The sequence below is a fragment of the Dasypus novemcinctus genome, chromosome 11, assembly GCF_030445035.2.
Source record: "Dasypus novemcinctus isolate mDasNov1 chromosome 11, mDasNov1.1.hap2, whole genome shotgun sequence".
NCBI lineage: Eukaryota > Metazoa > Chordata > Mammalia > Cingulata > Dasypodidae > Dasypus > Dasypus novemcinctus.
Window position 1 is genome coordinate 75,057,374 of NC_080683.1, and position 22,387 is coordinate 75,079,760.

Genomic DNA, 22,387 nt, shown 5'->3' on the forward strand with positions numbered 1-22,387 from the left:
AGAGATGCAGGAGTCTTTAGACATTAGTCAGGCAAGGTGGGCCAGATTCAGTTTTGACAGAATTTGAAGCAGTAAGAGATCATTAGAGGTTTCTGTGTTAGAATAAACACAAAATAGATCTCTTTTACAGATTTTAAAGATGTAATCTGCAGTGGATGTCTGGAATGGATTTGAGAGAGGAGGTGAGTTATTAACCAGGAAACTATTCATCTTCTATCATTCAAAGTCATGTGAAAATTATTGACAACCTGAAATAGGGAAGTGCACATAGAGAAATAAGGGAAAGGGGTGAGATACTGTAATAGGCATTAGTTAGGGTGGACAGAATGCTAGATTGGGAGTCAGCAGTCCAGGTTCTAATCTTGGTTTTGCTAGTTTGTTCTTTGTATAATCTTGGGAGGTCACTTTGCCTCTCATAGCTTCAGTTTTCTCACCTTTTAAATTGGAGGTTAGATAAGATAATTTCAATAGTTACTTCCAGTACCAGGATTCTAAAGTAAAGTAGTGGTTTGGGTGTCATTGCACAAGAAGTGGTGGATGAAGCCTAGGTGTAAGATCACCAAGGAGATTTAAGAACGAATAAGTTAAGGAGGAGATATGATCCTTCAGAAAAGATTCTCATGCTCCTTCCTGTGGGTATGGTAAACAAGGCCCTATCTCCTCATAACTGTGCTGACAAAGGGAGAAAAATACATTAAGAAAATAGGGATACAGGGTTGGACTAGGAATCCCCACAAATATGGTACTCTCTGACACTCCACTTATGTTTTTTATCCCATGGGAAGTTGATAGAAATGAATTCGTCTTGACTAGACTGACTGATTGATCTGCCTTTTCTGAGGGTCTTTCTCCTGTGATACTCTCTCTGTCCATACCACAGTTGTGAGGCAAACTGTATTGGTTATTGGGCTGGTCAGAGAGGAGCACCCAGAGAGAGGAGCAGCTGAGCTAGCAAGAGTGTGCATTTGCTTTTTATGGTCCTGGGTCTCCTGGCTTGAGTAATGGTGCCACCATCACTGTGACAGGCCCGGCAGCAGGTGCAGGACCATTGTTTGTGCTGCTCAGCTCTGCAACAGTAAAAGCTGGGGCCAGGGAGATGGCAGCTGCTCAGCTGAGCAAGGCAATGGTATGGGATTGTTTCTAGGCAGTTTTGCAGCTGACATCAGCCACAAATCATTATTGCTTATGAAGATGCTTTCTCCTGACATTTAGCACGCCATCGTTGAGTGAAAGACAAATGAATACAGTCTTGGTTTGGTGCTTTTCTTGCCCATCGATTAACATTCCAAGAAAGTTAATCCCAAGCTAGCTAAATTGTACCATGCGTTGTGGCTTTTAAGTTTTCCCATTAATGAACTGTACTCATCCAGCTACTACAAGGGTCCAATTGGCCAAAACTTCCTTGATCCAACAAAATTTTCATATGTGTCCATTTCACCCCAATGTCAGTAAGACCCAATTTTATAATAGTTTTTCACAGTTATTACAATTTTGATGCTGTTCCTTCTCTCCATGGAGTAAGAACTGAGAGTTATTCCAGGGTTCCAAAAATGTCATTTTTTAATATCAGATCTCAAAGAAAAAACTTTATTTCTACTATTCCCAACACCTCCTATAGAACATTAATCTTAGGATGTTGTGGAATTTACAATTAGGGTTAAAGAGGGTCTATACAAGTAGTTCCATAAGGGCAGGGAATTATTTTCTATTTTGTTCACTGATGCCTAGAACTGGGCCTGGCACAGTAAATGCTCAATAATTGATTGTTGAGTAAATAAAAGAGATGGGCCATGATGGTAGCAAGGCCCTTGCAGCAATCTGATTACAGGTCAGAAACCTTTAGAAATTCTTTAAGATCTCCAAACTAAAAACTATATTTAGTGCTTGTTGCCTCTCACAAAGTCCTCTGTCAGCATCCATTATTGGGGTCTCCATAGTTCCTAGGAAAGTACCAAGAATAGGTGAATAAATGTTAATGTTAACAATGATATAGAAAAATTTGGGGAGCTTAAAGAGCTTAGGATAAACATTTACATCTAGGGACAAATTTGCTTGATGCCTTTGCAGAAACAAAGTTGAGCATGGGATCTGGTATACATTTACATACGTCGTGTTTAAAGCCAGCAATATTTACATACCTTCAAATACAAAATAATGAACACCCAGAGAGTTCTAATGTCCATGGGTCCTAAAATTATTTACCCACTTGCATTCTAAACTAAGCCTTATAAGAAGTGAGAGTTATTGATAGAGCAATTATTCTGTCAATTTTTTTGTTTTACTATTTACTGAATTTTAATATTGGTCATTTATTTAAAATCTATTTCTTCCCAGCACCCAGAAGTCTGGATCCAAAAGGAGCAATTTTATCAACTTACTGCAAACAACTTTTCTGGTTTCATTGCAACTTGTATCATTTTGACAGGAACCATTTATTAAGTGGCACTTGTACAACCCAGAAAATATTTCAGTGGATGAAATTTCTTAAATATTAATTGTGTGTCCTGCTGTGGCCCACTGAGTGGACTGCGGGAGAGTGTGGACTACAATGTGGACCACTGTCCATGTGGTGCAGCGCTGCTCCAGAATGTATTCACCAGGTGCAGTGGATGTGCTGCGATGATGGAAGAGGTCGTTGATGTGGGTGGGGTGGGGGATATATGGGGAGCTCTTATATTTTTTGAATGTAACATTTAAAAGAAAATGAAGAAAAAAACAAAACAAAACATTATACTCAGTTATTATTATTACATTTTAGGTTTTGTCAATAAAAACTTGTGTTTCATGTTTTAAAAATAAATAATAAATAAATACGATAGGTTTTAATGGTATATAAAACCTTCTAAAATCTTCAGTAGAAACACATAGATTTCCACAAAAAGAGATAAATTGTATGTGATAAATTAGCATAGCCGTCCATGCAGAGACGTTTCAGAGATGGTCATAGTCTTAGAGGCTAAAATATATATGTTCTTTTCTATTGTGGAGAATCAAAACACAAGGCGTTAGGGACTGTAACATAACACAGTCAATGAGGCAAGTTAAGGAGGAAACACGTAGAAAGCTCCTATAACTGAAGATCACGATAGAATCAGATGTGACTTATGGGAAATGTGACTTATATGGCAAATGACCAGGGTCCTGTCAGTGCAGCCCTTCCAGGATGAGGAGAGACAATATGGAAATGAGAAAAGCCAGAGTAAAGGGTGGAGTAGCTGTGCATTTGAAAGCTAGATCTGGGGGGAAATGTGACATGAAAGAAAACATATGGCATAATTGAAGACAAAAATTGCTGGAAGGGATTCTTGTGTACAAATATCTTCTGTTCAGCTAAGCACAGCTTGATAAATCAGCGCTTGATTTCATCCATATAAAAATTATATAAATCTTAGTGGGGCAGAGACTTGAGGATTTCTTGGTAAATACTAACTTTCCAAGAATAAGGAGTATTTATTTTACAATTGGCAATGGAAATCAAGCCTGGTATTTCTTGCCCTTTAAAATTTTTATTTCTCTCTCTCTCTGTGTGAAATGTTAAGTGTTTTTTATTTAAATGGTACATGGGTATTTTACTTTTCCATTACCACTTGGTTGAATTGCAGGACTCATGGTAATGTACTAGTCTACATGCTGAATTACTAATTACATCAGAAAACATTGGCAATACAGACACATTAAAGAATTAAAAATAAAAAGCCATGAATAAAAAATAAGAGCATATAGATATTTTTAATTTTATTTTTATTATCTTTTGTTTTTTTTTAAAGATACATAGACTACGTAATGCTACATTAAAAAATATAAGAGGTTCCCATATACCCCCACTCCCTACCCCACCCCCCCACTCCTCCCACATCAACAACCTCTTTCATCAGTGTGGCACATTCATTGCATTTAATGAATTCATTTTGGAGCACTGCTACACAGCGCAGATGATAGTTTACATTGTAGTTTACGCTCTCTGCCAGTCCATTCAGTGGGTTATGGCAGGATATATAATGTCCTGCGTCTGTCCCTGCAATATCTCATGAATTATCAAATTGCTTGTCTAAGTATAAGAGGAAAAACAAGCACAAAAAGAGATTGGTTATTTGACTTAATAATAAATAAATAAATTTTTTTTCTGCATGTAAAAAAGAAATATACAACCAAAATTAAAAGGAAAAAAACTGAGGGAAATATTTGAAATGTTTATGTCAGATACAGGGTTAATATCCTTAATGAAGAGAGTTCATAAAAATAAGTAAGAACAAATAAATATCCATTAGAAAATTGTGTTAAGGATATGAACAGACAAAATAAAAGGGAAGAAATATGCATGTCCAACAAATATATGAAAATGTGTTCCACCTTCCTAATGACTAAATATGAAATGAGAAACAGTTTTTACAAATTTGCAAATAAAAATAGAAAAAAATACAGCATTGCTCTAAATACTTTCCATATTATGAACTTATTTAATACAACAACCCTACAAGGTAATAAGATTATTGAAGGTAATGTCGTCATCATTTTATAAATGAGGAAACACCGGCAATATATTAATTTTATTAATATAAAGTAGTATCTTCATGCTGTAAATGAGGAAACTGAGCACAAAATTGGCAAAAGTGTACTAAAATTGCTATTTGCATATGCTAGAGATTGGAGGATAATTTGGAAAAAAAATGTAATGAGTTTTAAAACAGTATCTGTTGTGGTTTGAAGTTGTATTTACTCCAGAAAAAACTTGTTCTTAAATCTAATCCATTCCTGTGGGTGTGAACCCATTGTAAATAGGACCTTTTGATGAGGTTACTTCAGTTAAGGTGTGGCCCAGCCCAATCAGGATGGGTGTTAATGCTGTTACTGGAGCCCTTTATAAGCAGAATGAAATTTAGAGAGAGAGAGAGAGAGAGAAAGCCACAGGAAGCGAGAGGCTGAACATCAGTGGAACAGGGAAGAAAAGGAAGAGACCAAGAGAGGCTGCCATGTATGTGCCCTGCCATGTGACAAGTTAAGGACCAAGGATCACCCTCAGCCAGCACAAGAATTTGGGAAGAAGCATCACCTTGATGATGCCTTGATTTGGATTTTTTTCCAGCCAATAATTCCCATTGTTTAACCTGACCTGTTTGATGGTGTTTGTTTGAGCAGCTAAGGAAACTAAACAGTATATCTTTTAGCACAAGAATTCCACTTTTAGGAATTTGCCCTAAAAAATTAAAACTTGAAAGGAATAAAGTGCTAACAGGAGTTTTCTCTGTTTAATTGTGATGCATTTTATTTTCTTCTTCATGCTTTCCTATATTTCTAATTTTTTTCCAACATGTAATCTATGAATAATATTCCCTAGAGCTAGACAGTGTACAGATGAATGGCGCTGATGATTTTTAAAAAGCAGATGAGAATTTCTGGATTGGTGTAACTCCTGGACAGTTTTCCTTGTGTTACTGAGACTTAGTAGGGCAGGAAGGGGGTGGGGGATAACCTTTACCATATGGTCTTTTTCTTCTCTCTAAAGGAGTCATGACCATATAAAAATGATTTGATACTATGTCTATTTTTCCTAGTAAGTATCTGGTAAATGTATTGTACATTTTTTAGGTGGAAAAAAAATGTGGCATACGTTGTTTGCCTTACAAAGTATTCAAAAACTGAGTTTATAGTCAAAACCAAATCATGGCCTGCTGCCAAATGGAGTGTGAGTGCTCATTGCATACATTACCATACATGCCTTTTTTTCTGAACTTACCTTTATTTTCTCTTTGTTTTTTTCTTAATTCACTTTAAACATATTGCATATTGCCACCTTGTAGGCATCTTTAGAGTTCTCCTTAAATTTTATTTCAGAATAAAACAAGGTGAAAATAAAAATGTATCATCAATTTTTTAATAACTTCAATTCAAAACTCATTGGTAAATCTGTGTGGGGGTGAAATGTGGAGAGACACCAGTTCTTTTTAAGCACCCTGACTTAGAACTTTAAAATTAAGAATAAAATAAAATTAAAAACATTAAATAAAATAGAACAAAAAGTCTCTAAATGAATTTTGGATCAATGTAAAGCGAACACTTTAAGTTACATGATCACCAAGTACCAAAGCAAGGTGAACTGTGTCATATTTCGTGGGCCACTCTGTTGTAAGCCCTCTTAAAAGCTAGATCTTCAGGGTTGGTCTTTTCACTTCAGTGAAAAGCTACACTTTGGAGACAGCTGATGGTGTGTTGAATCTCCATGGCTAAGTATTTGATTTATTATTGATTTGGGAAATTCTGTGTATGAAGTAAAAAAAGAAATGAATGAAACAATGACACTTGGAAAGCAGTAAAATCTGGGGGTAAGAGTTCAGGAGAAATTAAATATGGCCCTACAGCTCCTAAAACAAATAAAAATTTAAAAGCACAAATGCTCTTAGAAAAGTTCAAAAAGTAGAGTTTAACATCTGAAGGGGAAATAAATCATTTTATTTCAATATGGCTGATTTCAGGTGGCCCAGGGTAGCACATATAATTTTGCACTTACCAAAAAGAAACATCAATACCTTGGCTAGAATCCAAAGGCATCTAAAGAGGGTAACAAAGATGATAAAAGGATAAGAGGACTGAGTCTGTGAAAAAGAGTTTAAAGAAAATTAATGTGCACAACAAAGAGAAAAAGAAGAGAGGGGATTGAGAATTTTCCTTAAATACTTGAAAAAAAATGTACCACAAATGAAAGTTTGGAGCCTCAAACGGAGCAAGAAGCTAACCAGGGCTGACTTATTCATTAAGCACAGGAGGCAGTGCCAGTGAACATGTTTTAATTTCTTTTAAAAATCAGAAGAAAACATGAATATTATCATCATGAAAATATAATTGTGAATCCATCTTGGACCATATTTATCTTTACCCAAACATGTTCATAAAACATAATCTTTAATGTATTTTTATGGAGGAGGTGAGCCATGAAGGCCAAAGTGTCTAGGACCCATGAAAATTGGATTGCAGTGCTAACCCATTAAAGGCAGATAAATACTGGATCAAAATAATCTCAGTGGAACATGGATGAGTGTCAAGCACGCTTGATTATAAGGGGTGCCAGGGAGGCATCCTGAGTTGAGACCAGCAGGAGTAGAAGCCCACCAAGAAAGGGGGAAGGCCCTCACCACTCTCTGTATCCATGAAAATCCAATGACACCGTCTTGATGTCCTTCCATGTGTAGAACTGTTAGAGTCAATGCTCGCAATAATGTTCCGAGAAGGATTTGTTGTTCCTCTTTTAAAGATGAGGAAGTTAAAACTCCAGAAGATTAAGTATCTTTCCAATGCCAACAGTTAGATGTGGAGCAATATTCAGACCTGGATCTCTGAGTCTGAGCCACCTAAATCCTTTCTTTTGCCAACATAACATAGCATCACATCATAGAAAAAGAAAAATCAAAACAGTCCTCATTGTCACTCCACTTCCCAACTCCCCACTAGGACTCTTCTTAGGTTCATCAACCAATAATCATTGAATTCTTTCATTTACATACATCTTAAATCTACAGCTGTACCTTTGACACCTAAATTTGCAATTCCAACTTTCTTTGGAGTTGTCTATTACAAGAAAACAGGATTTCTCTTTGAATAAACTCTTCCACTGGTTGAGTCTGCTCCTTTGAAAGGTTTGGATCCCATTGTTATAAACTTAGGAGATACGAAGTTTTCTGAAAAAAAAAATATATATATGTACTCTTGGGGAGTGGAGGGGAGATGTGATGATGGGTTATCAAGTTGATTTTCAAAGAAGGATATCTATTTAAAAGAATGTCTTCTGGAAGACCAAACCATATGTGGCAATTTATAGTTTGATATTAGAATCTTAGGGAATTTTTTCTAGGAGAGAAATCTCCAGGGAGTTGATAGACCTGTTTGTAGATTCTCAAAACCGCCTTTGCATTTCTTATTGTGTAGTTATAGGCTATTGAAGTTGCTGAATTGGAGAAAGCAACTGTTTTATTAAAAGAAATAGAGAAATTTTCATTCTACAGAATTCCTCTTAAGGAGAACATTTTATATTTTAGAAAAAAATACTTGGATGAACTGCTTAGTTCAGAAGCTATAATCCCAAGTGTCAAAAAACTGCCAGGTAAGACAGGTGGGTCTTGTTACCTAGGGACTCTTTGACTGAAAGTCATGCTAGGTTTGAGTATGTGATGTTTGGAATGAAAGCTGGAAAGAAGTGACTTGCTCTGCATTAGAAGAGAGGAATTGAAGTTTCCAGAGGACAATCCAGAGAGTAGAAAAGTCAGCAAGGATGATCAGAGAGAGACAGAATGGGGGAACCCCACAGGTGAGGGTTTCTGAGAAAGGCACTTGGGAGATTATACACACACATACTTTCAAATTGTTTGCTATGGCATTTGCAATGCAAACCTCTTCCTTTCTTTTCCTCCAAAGTCTTCAATAAGTTTTACATATCTCAATAATGTTTTTGGGAGGGTGGATTCTTTTAGAGGAACTCCAAAAGGTGCTGAGTTATGAATCAGGTTTGGCCCAAAGACTTAGAGACCACAGGCCTGTAGTCAGGAGCGGGAGGGCCCAAGACAGAGACATCTGTATCCATTCAAGTTTCTCTCCAAAAGCAATACCACATGCTGGGAAAAGCAAAGACATCCACATCCTTGCACAGCATTGAATATGGAAGGAAATTAGTGTTGCTGCCAGGGAAATTGTTTTTAAAGTCAGGATACCTTTTTGTCTAAAATTCTAAGAATGAAAAGACAAAATACGTTGCAGATATTCATTTACCTTTGGTGTTTATTTTTAATCCTTGCTGTTATAATGACATAAATCCTATTGAAAGGACTTTATTATGATACATGCATGGATTTTACCTGAAATAAGGTATTTTCTTTTTTAAACAAATCAGTTTTATTGGTATGTATTAATAAAGTATCAATCCACCAAAAATGTATAATAACGGTATTTGGTAATTTTTACAGCATTTTCATAATTCCAACATTAATAATAAAAAAAACCCCACAAAACTCATAACCTCTCAGTCTCTCTATGCTTCTCTGCCATATGTAGCTGCTATTCCATTTCCTTCTCTCTAGTGTATTTATATTTATATTTTGTAAAAACAGTCTTGTATATGTAATATCACCCAAATTTGTATTTTACATGAGCTTTCACTATGTTATACAGTCCCATGTTACATTTTTAGCTTTCCTTCTAGTAATATACATGACCTTAAACTTACCCTTTCAACCTTATCCATATTCATGTAAATGCTCTGCTAGTTACAAACACTATGATGTGCTTTCACTATTTCTATTTATTACCAAAGATTTACAAACAACCTTTTTACCAGTTCTGCAAAGATTAACCCTCAGCTTTCCATTCTTTACGCTCATTCTAATTTTTGGTGACCTGTATTCTAATTATTAACTCCATGACTTTATATAATATATTTAGTTCATAATAATGCAGTCTCACAGTATTTGTCCTTTTGTGTCTGGCTTGCCTACTCTAATTTTTGGTGACCTGTATTCTAATTATTAACTCCATGACTTTACATAATATATTTAGTTCATAATAATGCAATCTTACAGTATTTCTCCTTTTGTGTCTGGCTTGTTTCACTCAACATAATGTCCTCCAGGTTCATTCATGTGTCATATGCTTCACAACTTCATTTTCTCTTATTGCTGCATAATATTCCATTGTGTCTATACACCAGAATTTGTTTATCCATTCATCAGTCATCAGGACACCTGGATTGTTTCCAACTTTTGGCAATCGTGACTAGTGTCACTATGAACATTGGTGTGCAGGTGTCTATGCATGTCACTGCTCTGAGTCCTTCTGGGTATATACTTAGTAATCATATTGCTGGATTATAAGACAAATCTATACTCAACTTCCTTAGGAACTGAAATAAGTTTTTAGTTCAATCATTCAGATCAATGTTGTCAATGAATGCTGATTTTCCCCCAGTAGATTTTGTTGTCATTACTATAATAATGAACATGGGAATTAACTTTTTATTTCAAATCTTTTAGGGGAAAACCATCCTCAACTAAATATTGACATGACGGGGCCAGGTGATAAGATAATTCTCTTAAGTGACTGAGTTATAGGTCCTTGCTGTGGTGCACAAATGTTTCCCACAGTTTCTTCTGTTATTTTGCAGTATACTTCCAATATCAATTGTTCTGTAAGAGTAAAGTTCTTTATATTCTCCTTCAAATTTTCCTTAGAAACTCAGCATATTGATTGACTAGGGAGCATTGGTAATACCAACTTGAGTAGGTCTATACTAGCAAAATCAAGAATTAATAGAGACATAATTTTGGTAATCCATGTGTCCCCAGTCTCTTCTTTTTCTCACACAGCTAGTCTTTACTGGAATTACTTTTGGTCTCTACTTCCTTTATTTTACAAAGCAGCCAAGAAGATAGCTGAGTTTTAGCACTGTAATCCCTGGAGCTTTGTTTGCTTTCCTGCAATGACCTGCAACTACTGGGCCACATCTAATTAATAAGTTGTTGGCAGAACACACTAAACAGAAGTTGTCAAAACCATATGATCAGAGATTTAGATTCAGGGTTTAATTACATGTGCTACTTCCAAGAGTTACCATAAGTAATGTACAACTAACTACTTCAACCCTGTAAGGTAAGGTCCAAGGCTATAAAATTTTTTTGAAAAAGAGCTCATTAGTAGATTTTTTAAATAATAGAATATGTGGTTAGCAAGTATTTTCAAATGGAATTCTTTAAAAATCTCTAGTAATAAATATTTGATTTTCATAAATTTGATGCTTCTTTCCTTAAAAACCAAGAGAGATGTGAGTTGAGGCATTTTTACCAATAATTTTGACCTAAAAATTTGGATAAGAAAAGTGAGTTTTTGGACCTATATTCTCCAAATTGACTGTCAACATTAATGAAGCTCACTGGGCAAGCTGGGCTTTTCACTTATCCAAAGTAAACACCCTCATAGCCCAATATCTTTGCAAATCTCTTACCATATTTGCCAACTATAAAATCTCTGCACACATAGGACAGGATCACCTCTTGCTACCTGGTAACAATGTTCATAAATGTATTTATTCAGATAAGATGGCCAAATGCATTTTTGAAAATATTTCTTGGAAGGGATTTCAGAAATGTTTTTTAGCAAACTGAAATCTTCATTTCTTGCTTTGTGTCAAACTGCCAATGGTAGATTTATGCAAGAATGAGAAGAGGGTCTGGGGCAGTTGACCATATAATGCTTTATTGTCAAAGTTCTTTTTTTTTTTTTTTTCAGAATACTTTCAAGATATATATTAACGTAATTGAGATAATTTTGTTTTGTTTTGTTTTTAGATCATTAACTTTCAAGGAGACATAAGACTTTCATGGTGTCAGTGTAATTATTGTGTTTCAATATCTCAGATTCTCCTCTTCCTGCTACTTGAAGACTGTAAATTCCTTCCATTTACTTAATGCTCATTTGACATGATTTTGCTCTTGACTGCGGGGTGCTGGCTTCTTCTGACTCTTTGATCTCCCTAGTATTGAGGCTGATTTGTACTCTGTCCTTAGACTCTCCCGTGAGACTTCACCAGTGACTGAGGCCTGGTTCCTCTTTTGCCTCTCCATTGGCCTTACCTATTTTGGGCTCTGGAGCTGTGTACCAATCCTATGTGTTTTCTCAGAACTGCTTCTCTATCTTGTGTTTGTGGACAGTTTGCTTCTGTCCTCTCCACACAGATTGATCACAGATCCCAGTAACCACTACTCTGAGGCTTGGCCCTCATTACTGTTCCCTCCCAGGCTCGCACACTGAGCCCTTGGTGACTGATTGAGATGGGTCCAGTTTAACATCATTGTGCAGTGAGCTAAATACAGCAGTTTAGTTCCTTCCTCTGGTTCTGATAACATCCTCCCCAATCCAGAATCCAATAATTTGATTCATTCTCTGTGTTGACTCACGTTGAAACAAACAAACAGAAAACTCCTGTGTATGCAGAGGTTTATAATTAGCAAAAAGAATATATGGGAATCCTGTATGGACAAAACAAAACATAGGACCGTACAATGCAAACAGTGTAAATAAAAAACACATAGCACATTTCCTTTAATTTATGGTAACTAGTTAATTCCTGCTAAATAACTTTATGATTGAGTCCTTCATTGTGACCAATTTCTGTGCTGTTTAACATTTTGGTAACAGCTGGCATTCATTCACATTTCTGTTCCATTCTTTCATTTTTGGGGGGGTAATATTTAGTACAAATTATCACCCAATTGTTATTTTTATTATTACAGATACTTTCCCTTGATTAATTATCCTAGAAATTAAACTCAAAGTGCAAAAAGTGGGAGGAAGCTTTGGAAATAAGAAAGGGTTATAGTAGTTGTACAAGCATCTTCATTTTAGCCTTTATTGCTTAATATGAATTTTCCAGTGACCAAAGTATATGATGATAAATGTCCTAAATATGTTAGACAGAAAATATATGCTAACTGATTGTATTGAATAAAGAACCAAGTCATCAATTTCAAGGCATTGTGTAGACTGAGGTGGTTTTAATTGCTACAAACAGTATTGTTTTCTTTTCAATGACTGAGACCTAACTTAATAAATATTATACTGTTTCTTATACCCATCTCATCTTTAAGCCTCTCACCTCCCTTCTACAAAAGGAAGTAGCAGCACCTAGATAGGACATAGAATGCTAGAAATAATGTCACGTGACAGAATGTCATGAAAAAGAAAGTGGGGAGGGGAAGAGCTAATAATTTCTTGTACTTGTTGAGGAAAGCAACAATGAAACATATTTTTCAGTGAAGGGTTCTTGTGGGTCATGCCACACATATGCATACAAATTCATGCAAGTTCACCAATTCTAATTTCATACATTTATCACTTCATAGCTTAAAGAATGTCTCCAAAGCATAAAAAGGCTTGCATATATGGTATTTGAAATCATGGAATTCTTAATATAAAAAGAGAAGTACAAATGAAAATAAAGTGAAAGTCCAAACTCTTGCTTATGACACGTAACCAATATCAGCAACGCAATAACGCACTGGTCATTCCTAATCAATGACCATAGCAAGAGGTTTGTAATTTAGTCAACCAACCTGATTTGCAGAAAGTCTGGTTATTAAATTTTAACTTTTTCCATATTGTGCATATATAATTATATATTCTTGTAATCCTTGATTATAAATTACATATACATATGCAATATTGTCAAAAGTGAAAAAAATAAATGTAGAAATCAGGCAATAACACCACTTAATAAACAGCGGTTCTAACAATTATTATAAACTCTTTTTGGGAAACGGACTTTGGCCCAGTGGTTAGGGCGTCCGTCTACCACATGGGAGGTCCGCGGTTCAAACCCCGGGCCTCCTTGACCCGGGTGGAGCTAGCCCATGCGCAGTGCTGATGCGCGCAAGGAGTGCCCTGCCACGCAGGGGTGTCCCCAGCGTAGGGGAGCCCCACGCGCAAGGAGTGCACCCATAAGGAGAGCCTCCCAGTGCGAAGGAGGGAGCAGCCTGCCGAGGAATGGCGCCGCCCACACTTCTCATGCAGCTGACCACACTTCCCGTGCCGCTGACGACAACAGAAGCAGACAGAGAAACAAGACGCAGCAAAAAGACACAGAAAACAGACAACCGGGGGAGGGGAGGGGAATTAAATAAATAAAAAAATAAATCTTAAAATAAATAAATAAATAAAAATTTAAAAATAAATAAATAAATAAAACTCTTTCTTCTGTGAAATAGGCCATATGTTTCCAGAATGCTATTCGTGAGATTTTTGGCAAACAGATCATTTCATTATCTTACTATAGAAATTGAAAGCTGATGAAGGAGAGCAAAAGTACCAGTCAATATATGTGCCTGGAGACAAATGCAGAATTGTTTGCATTTGTTATTGTTCAGTAAACAATTTTGAACATTATTTACAAACTTTAAAATGGTTTCCTTTTAATTGCCTCCATTTGTGAAAGATGATGTAGACTGTTATACATCATGAAATGGTACATTATATATTTCTTTAAAGTAGAATTTCTGGGTTAGAAGAAATTGTAAAAACATCCAATTCAAGCATCAGGATTCTAGCTGATGCTTGAATCCTCAGCAAGTGGTCACTCAGCCTGTTCTTGATCTTTCCCTTCTGCTTTAGGCAATTGTGCCTTCTTAGGACCTACTTTAAATATACTTCCTAATAACTGCTCAAAATATGTCTTCCTCTACCTTCTACTCATTGATCCCTACCTTTTAGCTTGGAGCTACAAAAAACTAATATAAGTTTCTTCTATCACATATATCCCAAATCCTTCAATCTTTCTTCATATGACTGACTTGGTCTCTCCTTACTTCTCTGGTTCTCCTCTTCAGAACATACTCTAATTTGATTTTGTCTCAAAATGTGGCACCCAGAACCAAACCCAATGCTCCAGGTGCAAATTGATAAAAATAGAGAAGAGATTGACCTGTTTTGTCCTGCCTTCCTTCTCTCTACTTTTCTCCCCTTCCCCATTCCTCCCTCTTTCCCTTTCCTTCCTTTCCCTTCCCTTCTCTTCCCTTCCCTTCCCTTCCCTTCCGTTCCATTCCATTCCCTTCCCTTCCCTTCCTTCTTTCCTTCCTTCCTTCTTTACTTTGGCAAATACTTGCTTAGGGCTTCATCTACATCTGGTATTAGGTTCTGGAGATAAAAATGAGCAAAAAAAAAATGGTTCCTTCTTTCACAGAGCTTATAGTCTAGTGAAGGATACAAAGACAAAAAAAAAAATCCCACAAATACATGCAAAACTGTATCTGTGACAAGTCCTAAGAAATCTTATGGGAATCAGAAGATTTGCACTAATCAGGGAGATCAAAAAGCTTCTCTTCTCTTGAGCAGAGTTCTGAAGAAAGAGTCAAATTAACTGAATCAAGAGAGAAGGAAGGAGTATTTCATGGTGAAAGCATGAGATGGGGAAAGAAGGCCAGCATGAATAGAGCAAAGAAAGGGGGAGTGTACAGGTGTTGAGGTGAACCACAGAGGTAGAAGGCACCAGACCATAAAGGGTCTTTGAGACCATGTTTTAGCTTTATCTTAACACAGCAAATGGGAAAACACTGGGGGCTTTTAAGTAAGAGGGGAAGCAAAGTTTTCATTTTTAAAAGATTACTATGAAGAATTGGCTGAAGGGACATCAAAGCGCACACATGTGGATCAGTAAGAAGGCTGTTGCAGGAGTCTGGGTGAGAAATAACAGCAGGATGGATGAGTTTGTGGAGCTGCCAAAAAGAAGATGGAATTGAGAAAATCAATAGGATTTGTTAATGGTTCATATAAGGTGGGAGGGCGGGGTGAAGAGTAGCGGAGAGGTCCAGGACTTTGGGTTTCTCTTTGATGTAACTGGATGTGTGATGTGCCATTCACTGAGTTGAGAAACACTGGGTGAGGGTCCAATTTTGGGGGAAAGATAATGAGTTCAGTCTTGTATGAGGAGTTTGAGGTGTCATTGAAAAGTCCATGAGGAAATATCAATTAGGTCTGGGGATCAGAAGAGTATTCTAAGCTAGTGATATAAATTTGTAAGTCTTTTGCATATAGATGATAACTGAATCCATATGAAAGAACATTTAAAGGAAAGCAGAAAGGCCAGAAGACAGAACTTAGAGATACTCAACAATAAATTGTTCTCTGGAGGAGGATGCAAAGAAAGATAAAGAGGAAAACCCAGAGGATGTTGGGTTCCAGAAGGCAAAGGAAACAAGTGTTTCCACTAAGAGGGCATAGTGAATACTGAAGGCTTCTGAGGAGTCAAGAATAGGGAGCATTCATCTAGAAACTTGATGTAAAGTCACTGTCAGCTAAAATCCTTAAGTATTTTTCAGATGTAAGTTAACAACCCTGAGATCTCAATGACTTAATAAAATCAAAGACTACTCTTGCTTATATCTAGTCTGATGAGGTCTGGATCACTCACTTCTAAGAGGTTATGAGGAATCATGTTAATTTTACCTGGTGCCTCCAGCATCTTGTCATTTCAAAGTCTTCCTGGCATCATCCTGCTCACAGACGGGAGGAAGAGAATGTGGGGGAGTCACACCTGACCGCCTTATCCAGAAGTGATATGTATCACTTCCTCTCAGGTTCTGCTGTCAAATCTGGCCAATGGCAAACCTAACTACAAGGAAGGTTGGAAAATGTAAAAAAGCAAAAGCATAACAGTGAGTATTTCCAGCCTTGCCTCTCCCTGCACTGATTTTAGGTAATTGCAGTTTGGGACCTAGATGCAGGACCTTGGGTTTATCACTGTTAAATCTCACAGACTTCAATTCAGTCCATCACTTTGGTCCTCTGAGACCATTTTAGTTCCTGATTCTAGAATCTCACATTTCTTTCCAAGCTCTAAGTTATAGTCAACAATTTGATCAGCATTCATTTTACAGTTTTATCCAAAGAAGGGATAAAACTCTTAAGTTGAACAGAGCTAAGAACTAAGCGCTCAGCATGCCTATAATTGTCCTCCAAGATGGTTTTAAGTAATCCATCAGCAGCCTCTGGTGCTGTTCAAACCAGCTATGAATAGCCTAATAGAATGAGCATCTGTAGATAATAAATGGGGAGAAGAAAAGAATGCTCCTCTAACTTCAAGTTAATATTCTCAAAATGAAATTTAAAAAAATACATACAAGGTTGTTCTTCTGTAGTACTAATCTATAAATAAATGCCTGAAGTATCTTGAGAAACCCCTAATTAAGATTATTGTAAACAGGGCATCAGACTCTATAAAGAACAAATGTATTTACTGTCCAAATTTTATAATGTACTCAGCTGGAAGAAAGAATGTGGCTATAGAAAAGGGAGATTTTCATAGAGGGGGGAAGAGCAGGGGAGCAGAGACATTTGTTCTGTTGTCTCCAGCCCTAAGCAGGGGACACGCACATTCCATCCTCTAGGCAGGTATAGCCCAGTGTAAATGGATACAGTCTGATGCCTGACAGTGGACAGGCAAGAAATAAAGTATGGAAGTACCTAGGTCTTTGTACCTGTGGAGTTTCAGGAAATTATGAGAGTGGAGCTCAGATGGTAAGCTGTGGTGATGTAGCTGACATGCTTTCTGTCTGTCACCCCTGTCCCCTAGTTCCCAAACAAAATGAAGACAGTGAGTTCAGAGTTCCAGGTTCCTCTAAACTGGCAGAATTCTCATTTACTCTTCATCAACTGGCAAGACCCCTGGGCATGCCACTACAAGGAACAGGGAAGCACCATGGAGCCACAACAGCTTTCTTTCATAGACTCTTGCTCTGGTTGCTAGCTGAAGCAATAGTAGACCAAATGAAAACAAGCTTTACTGAGTCTGTAGTCTGGCATAGCTCAGAGCTCCCCTAGCCAACGATGATTAAAATCATCCAACTCACTCTCCTTGCTCTCATCCTATGTACTTTGATTTCCCATAGATTTTAACCAAACATATAAAATTCATTTATCATCCAAAATAGGAAGACTACACCATCTTTATAGTTCCCATAAATTAATAAGTTGGCCAGCTGGTTTCAATGGCACTCTCATCAGCAAGGTTATATTGAGTCTATCCCTGAGCCCTGGACTTTCAGGTATGCTAACTGAGGTTTCTGGGCATAGACGCTGAGGATCAGATTGAGGACCCTGCAAAGGCCTGCCCTGTGTCCTCCTGACCCTCCTGGAGACGGTCTTTGTTCTTTAGCCAGAACACCTTCTAGCCACAAGATCTTTTCTCTCCACCGGACACCTGAGTCAAATGTTTCATTGAAGTGTGGACATATTATGCCTCCTAAATTTCTTAATCTATGAGTCTAGTAATATATACATTTTGAGGAGTTAAATGCTTCCTTACAATCTTTTTATTCTTTTTTGTCTATCCTTAGCTCCCATTTCCCAAGGCTTTGGAGTTAAGCAAGGTCATTGACTAGCTTCAGACAATGAAATGAGACAGGAAGCAAAATGTAAGACTTCTGTGCTGACACATTCAAGAGCTGCTGAGCCACCTCTACTTTCTCTCTTCTGCTATTAGAGCAACTTGATATCTGAGTCCCTAAGTAAAAGTGGGGAGCAGAGAACCCTGCTGACCTACTTTAGACATGGAATATTATTGAATTATTTTTTATGACAGTTTAGCTAAACCTATACTGACTAATACACCCTGTGCTCAGGAAGTTTCTCTTCACTTTAACGATTTCACATACTATATAAGCTATACACCTGAAGAAGTCTTCACTTTGTTTTGTGAACAGTAGTCTACAATGTGGTAGTTCAGCTAAATATAAATTCTAGAACCAGAATATTGGTGTTTGGGTCTTCATAACACAATTTATAAGTTCTCTGTGGTCTAGAGCAAGTTAAAAACTTCTCTGAGTTTTGTAAAATGAAGATGAGAATAGTATCTACCAGTTAAAGCCATTGTGAAGCTCAAATGAGTTAATATTACAGCACTGTCTAGTACATAATAAGCACTTGATAGATGTGTGCTATAATTACTATATGTAACTATAGAATTATTATAATATGACCCTTATGAAAATCACTATAATTTTGTATTTAAATGTGAAGCTTTTTGATAATCTACGGGAGTGTTGTCATTGCACATCAACAAATATTTTAAAGTTCAGTGCATGCATGCTTAATTTTCTTTATTCTAAAGAAAAGATATTAGTCCTAATCATGAAACAGCTTATAAATAGTTTCAAAGAAGACAGGCTCCCCTTTCCTATACAATAATGAGCAGATGTTCCACATCTGTTGTCCTGTTTTGAAGTATATGAGTGTTCAGTGACTCCACGTGATAAACAGTTCTTCTCTGACTCTTTTCTGTACTAAACAGTGTTATGGGTAGTCTATTGAGCATGTGCATGAACATACATTTCAAGCAAGCATGATTCTGCTGTGGCTTTAAATACTGACTTATAAATTTATTTCTTTTATTTTTAAAAAGATACACAACCAATAAACAGCATCTTATTAATAAGAGTTTTATGTCCAATTCTATATTTCTCTTATGAAAGGACTGGTGAGCATCATGATGTTGTAATCACTTGATATCAATATTCTACTATTTAAATCAAAACTATGCTCCTAATTTTAGGTCTATTGAATTAACTTTATAGAAGTTACTTTCTCAGTACAGAAAGTATATATTAGAAACACAAATTTTTTAAAAATTTCAATTTCAACAGTGCTTACATCAAGAATGTCATAAAAATGTTATCTTTCTGTCATCTAGAATGTTTTTTTTGTTAACTGGATTAAAGTCAGAATTTAATCACCATTAAAAGATCAATGTTTTTCCCTCTGGAAGGTGAAGAAAGGTGTCTATGGCCAGAGAAAAGACTGAAAATTTAAGAATGGCAATATATTGGAAAAAATATGCAAATATGAAAATATGCAGTTGATTTCCCAGAGAAATGCTAAGAATTGATGTAATTTAGTCCCTATAAAAGCCAAAAAAAAAAAGGTGTCCCCCAGGTTTTATCAACCAAGCCTAAAGCACTAATTTTTATATAGTAAGTATTCAGCAAAGGTGTTTTCCCAGTTGGGGTCCACACAGCAAGAGCACTCCCTGAGGACTCCACCTTCTTTGCTATGGAAAGCCAGTGGGTTCCGAACGTGAAAATCATCCCGCGTGGGCCTAGTGACCAGTACAGCACATCCTGCAAATAGAAAGAGATGGCAGGAAAGGAAAGAGGACAATTCGGAATGTCTTGCTGTTTTTCTCCCAAGATCAGTATTTAGAAACAAGCTTCATTTCTGTAAGTCTTATGCTTGGGGATTTCTGGATAATACTAGCCAGCTGCTATATCCAATCTTGGCACCTGGAACTCAAAAATTTCTCTTTGTTTTTACAAACTCACTAAAAGTTAAATTATCAAGAAAAATAACTTTTCACCCTCACTGAGTTTCTTATGATCAAAATGTCTCCAAAAGTGGGTTCCCAATATTATAGGTATCTTTTTTAAAAACACATTTCTTTTTCTTTTTCTTTCCTTTTCTTAAATTTTCAAGTTCAAGTTTGACAAGTATTTTGTGATTTTTTTGGCTTGGTCCAGGCCCTAAACATTAAGAAATAAAGATTCAACCATGGATTATGCTTCACACACTTTCTTATAAAATCAAATCTATAATGAAATGAAATCAGTTCGCAAAACTAATTAAGATGAAAAATTATTACATAAAGCTATTTTGTCCCTGATTCTTTCATTTTTATCCTTTATTAGCATCCAAGGATATATGTTGACTGTCAGAATTGGTCTCTCCAAGAGATCTGTAAACCAGAATTAGCCACATCTTTCAATGTGTGTCTTGGGAGAAAGGACAAGTCAAGATATATTCACTGAGTGCCTACTATATTACAGTCAGAGTGGTTTATTCATGTGCTCTAATTTAATCCTTACCCTCACAATTAACTACGGAGATAGATATTACTATTCCCATTTTATAGGTGAGGAAAGTTGAAGTAACTTTCTCAAATTAGGGCTCATGTTGGTGTGAGCCAAAAGTCCAAGCACTTTTTCACTTCACCATGCTTTGAGTCTTTCACTATTTCATCTACATCCATTTTATTCTCTTTTGAAAACTGCAGTTACATGGAGTGATCAAAATAATTATTTTAAAAAGCATAATACAACAAATTAAGGACTATAATTAGGTAGGAAGTACCATAAGTATAAAGGGATTCTTGTGGGAGGAAAAATCCTAAACTCTGCACCAATGTTTTCCACTCGTAAAGATGGGAGAGTGTAGTCTGGGAAGCAGCTTCTAGAGTCAGATAGTCCTGGGCTAATACCCCTGCTCTATCATCTTCTTAGTTTGCAAATTTAAGCAAAATGCTTCATCCATTTGACTTTCAGTAATCACATCGTTATAACAAGCACAGGGTTAATATTCTAAAAACATGTAATTGCTGGTACAGTCAGCCCCCAGTGATCAAACCTTTTGAGATCACCAATATAACTCTCTATGTACAGTGGCCACTTACTCTGCTCACAGGCCCCTTGGCTATCTTTCCCACTGGTAGTGATATGTAAAGCCAGAGATGCATTTGGCATCAAAATAAATCACATTCTAGGATTGCAGTGATTGCAGCATAAAGAGTTCAAGGAAGACATGTTTGAAAGAGGTGCTGTTCTACTTTTATGCTATAGAATTCTGAATGATAAGTTTAAAATGAATTTTCATTCACATTTTCCTGTATACTCTGGGTAAGACTTGCATTTGACATGATGATTTGGGGTGATTTATACTCAGTGGAGAGAGGAACCTTCACAGGCCCATGTAAAATGCAGTGATTTATCTATGAATATTTAAAAATGGTAGCAGGGAGGACCTTACATATTTTTATACTGCCCAATCCATGCACATGAAGACACTTCATCATGTGTCTGACTTGTGTGAGTCACCCCAAATCAGCAAGGCAGCATCATTCTTTTTTAAAATATATTTTTATTGATTTTTAAAAGATACATAGATCAAACAAAATGTTACATTAAAAATATAGGAGATTCCCATTTGCCCCACTCCCCACACACCGCCGCCCCCCCCCCCCCCCCCCCACTTTCCCCACATCAACAACTTCTTTCATTAGTGTGGTACATTCATTGCATTTTATGAATACATTCTGGAGCACCGCTATACAATGTCCTGTATCTGTCCCTGCAATATCATTCAGGACAACTCCAAGTCCTGAAAATGCCCCCATATTAACCCCCTTTTCCCCTCTCCATGTGGCTTTTCTATACATGCCTCTCCTGTCCCTTTTATTGAACCAGCATCATTCTTATGGCCCAATCTCTCACAATCCTGAGAAAGAATGCTGCTCCAGCCAGTGGGAGGCATTACCTCACCAGGACAGAACCAGGCCAGGCTTCTCATGGGAAATGTTAACAGGTATGCTAAGAATAAAAGAAATGGGTGTCAAATTAAATAGGTTTAAAAAACAGTTCAGATTTTAAGTTAAAGATGATGAATTGAACTTGTGCATTCCTTCCCACTAAAACAAGTGTAAAGGGCATAAACCCATGAAGTCAAAGAGAATGGATTAGGAGTCAACAAAAACAAAATTTTGGAAGCTAGAAAGTAGGTGGATGAGTGATGATTAATGGCTTAAGAAACTTGAGAATGCTGAATTCTAAGTCAAGAATATGGTAATCTGTAAAGCAACCACCTTTCTACCATACTCAGGAATTGAGGTCAATCTCTCTGGAACTGGGATTGGAGACAAGGTTGAAAACACAAGGACTGGATGAAAGTTAATTTCCCAGACCTCTTACCCCCTCCATGCAGAAAGTGTTCACTCAATGTTCCCATTGACTCACTTCCCACACCCAACAGAAAACTGGAATATTGTTTTTGGATTAGGGTACATGGGACTTAATAAAACAGAAGTTTACATGCAAAATATTGA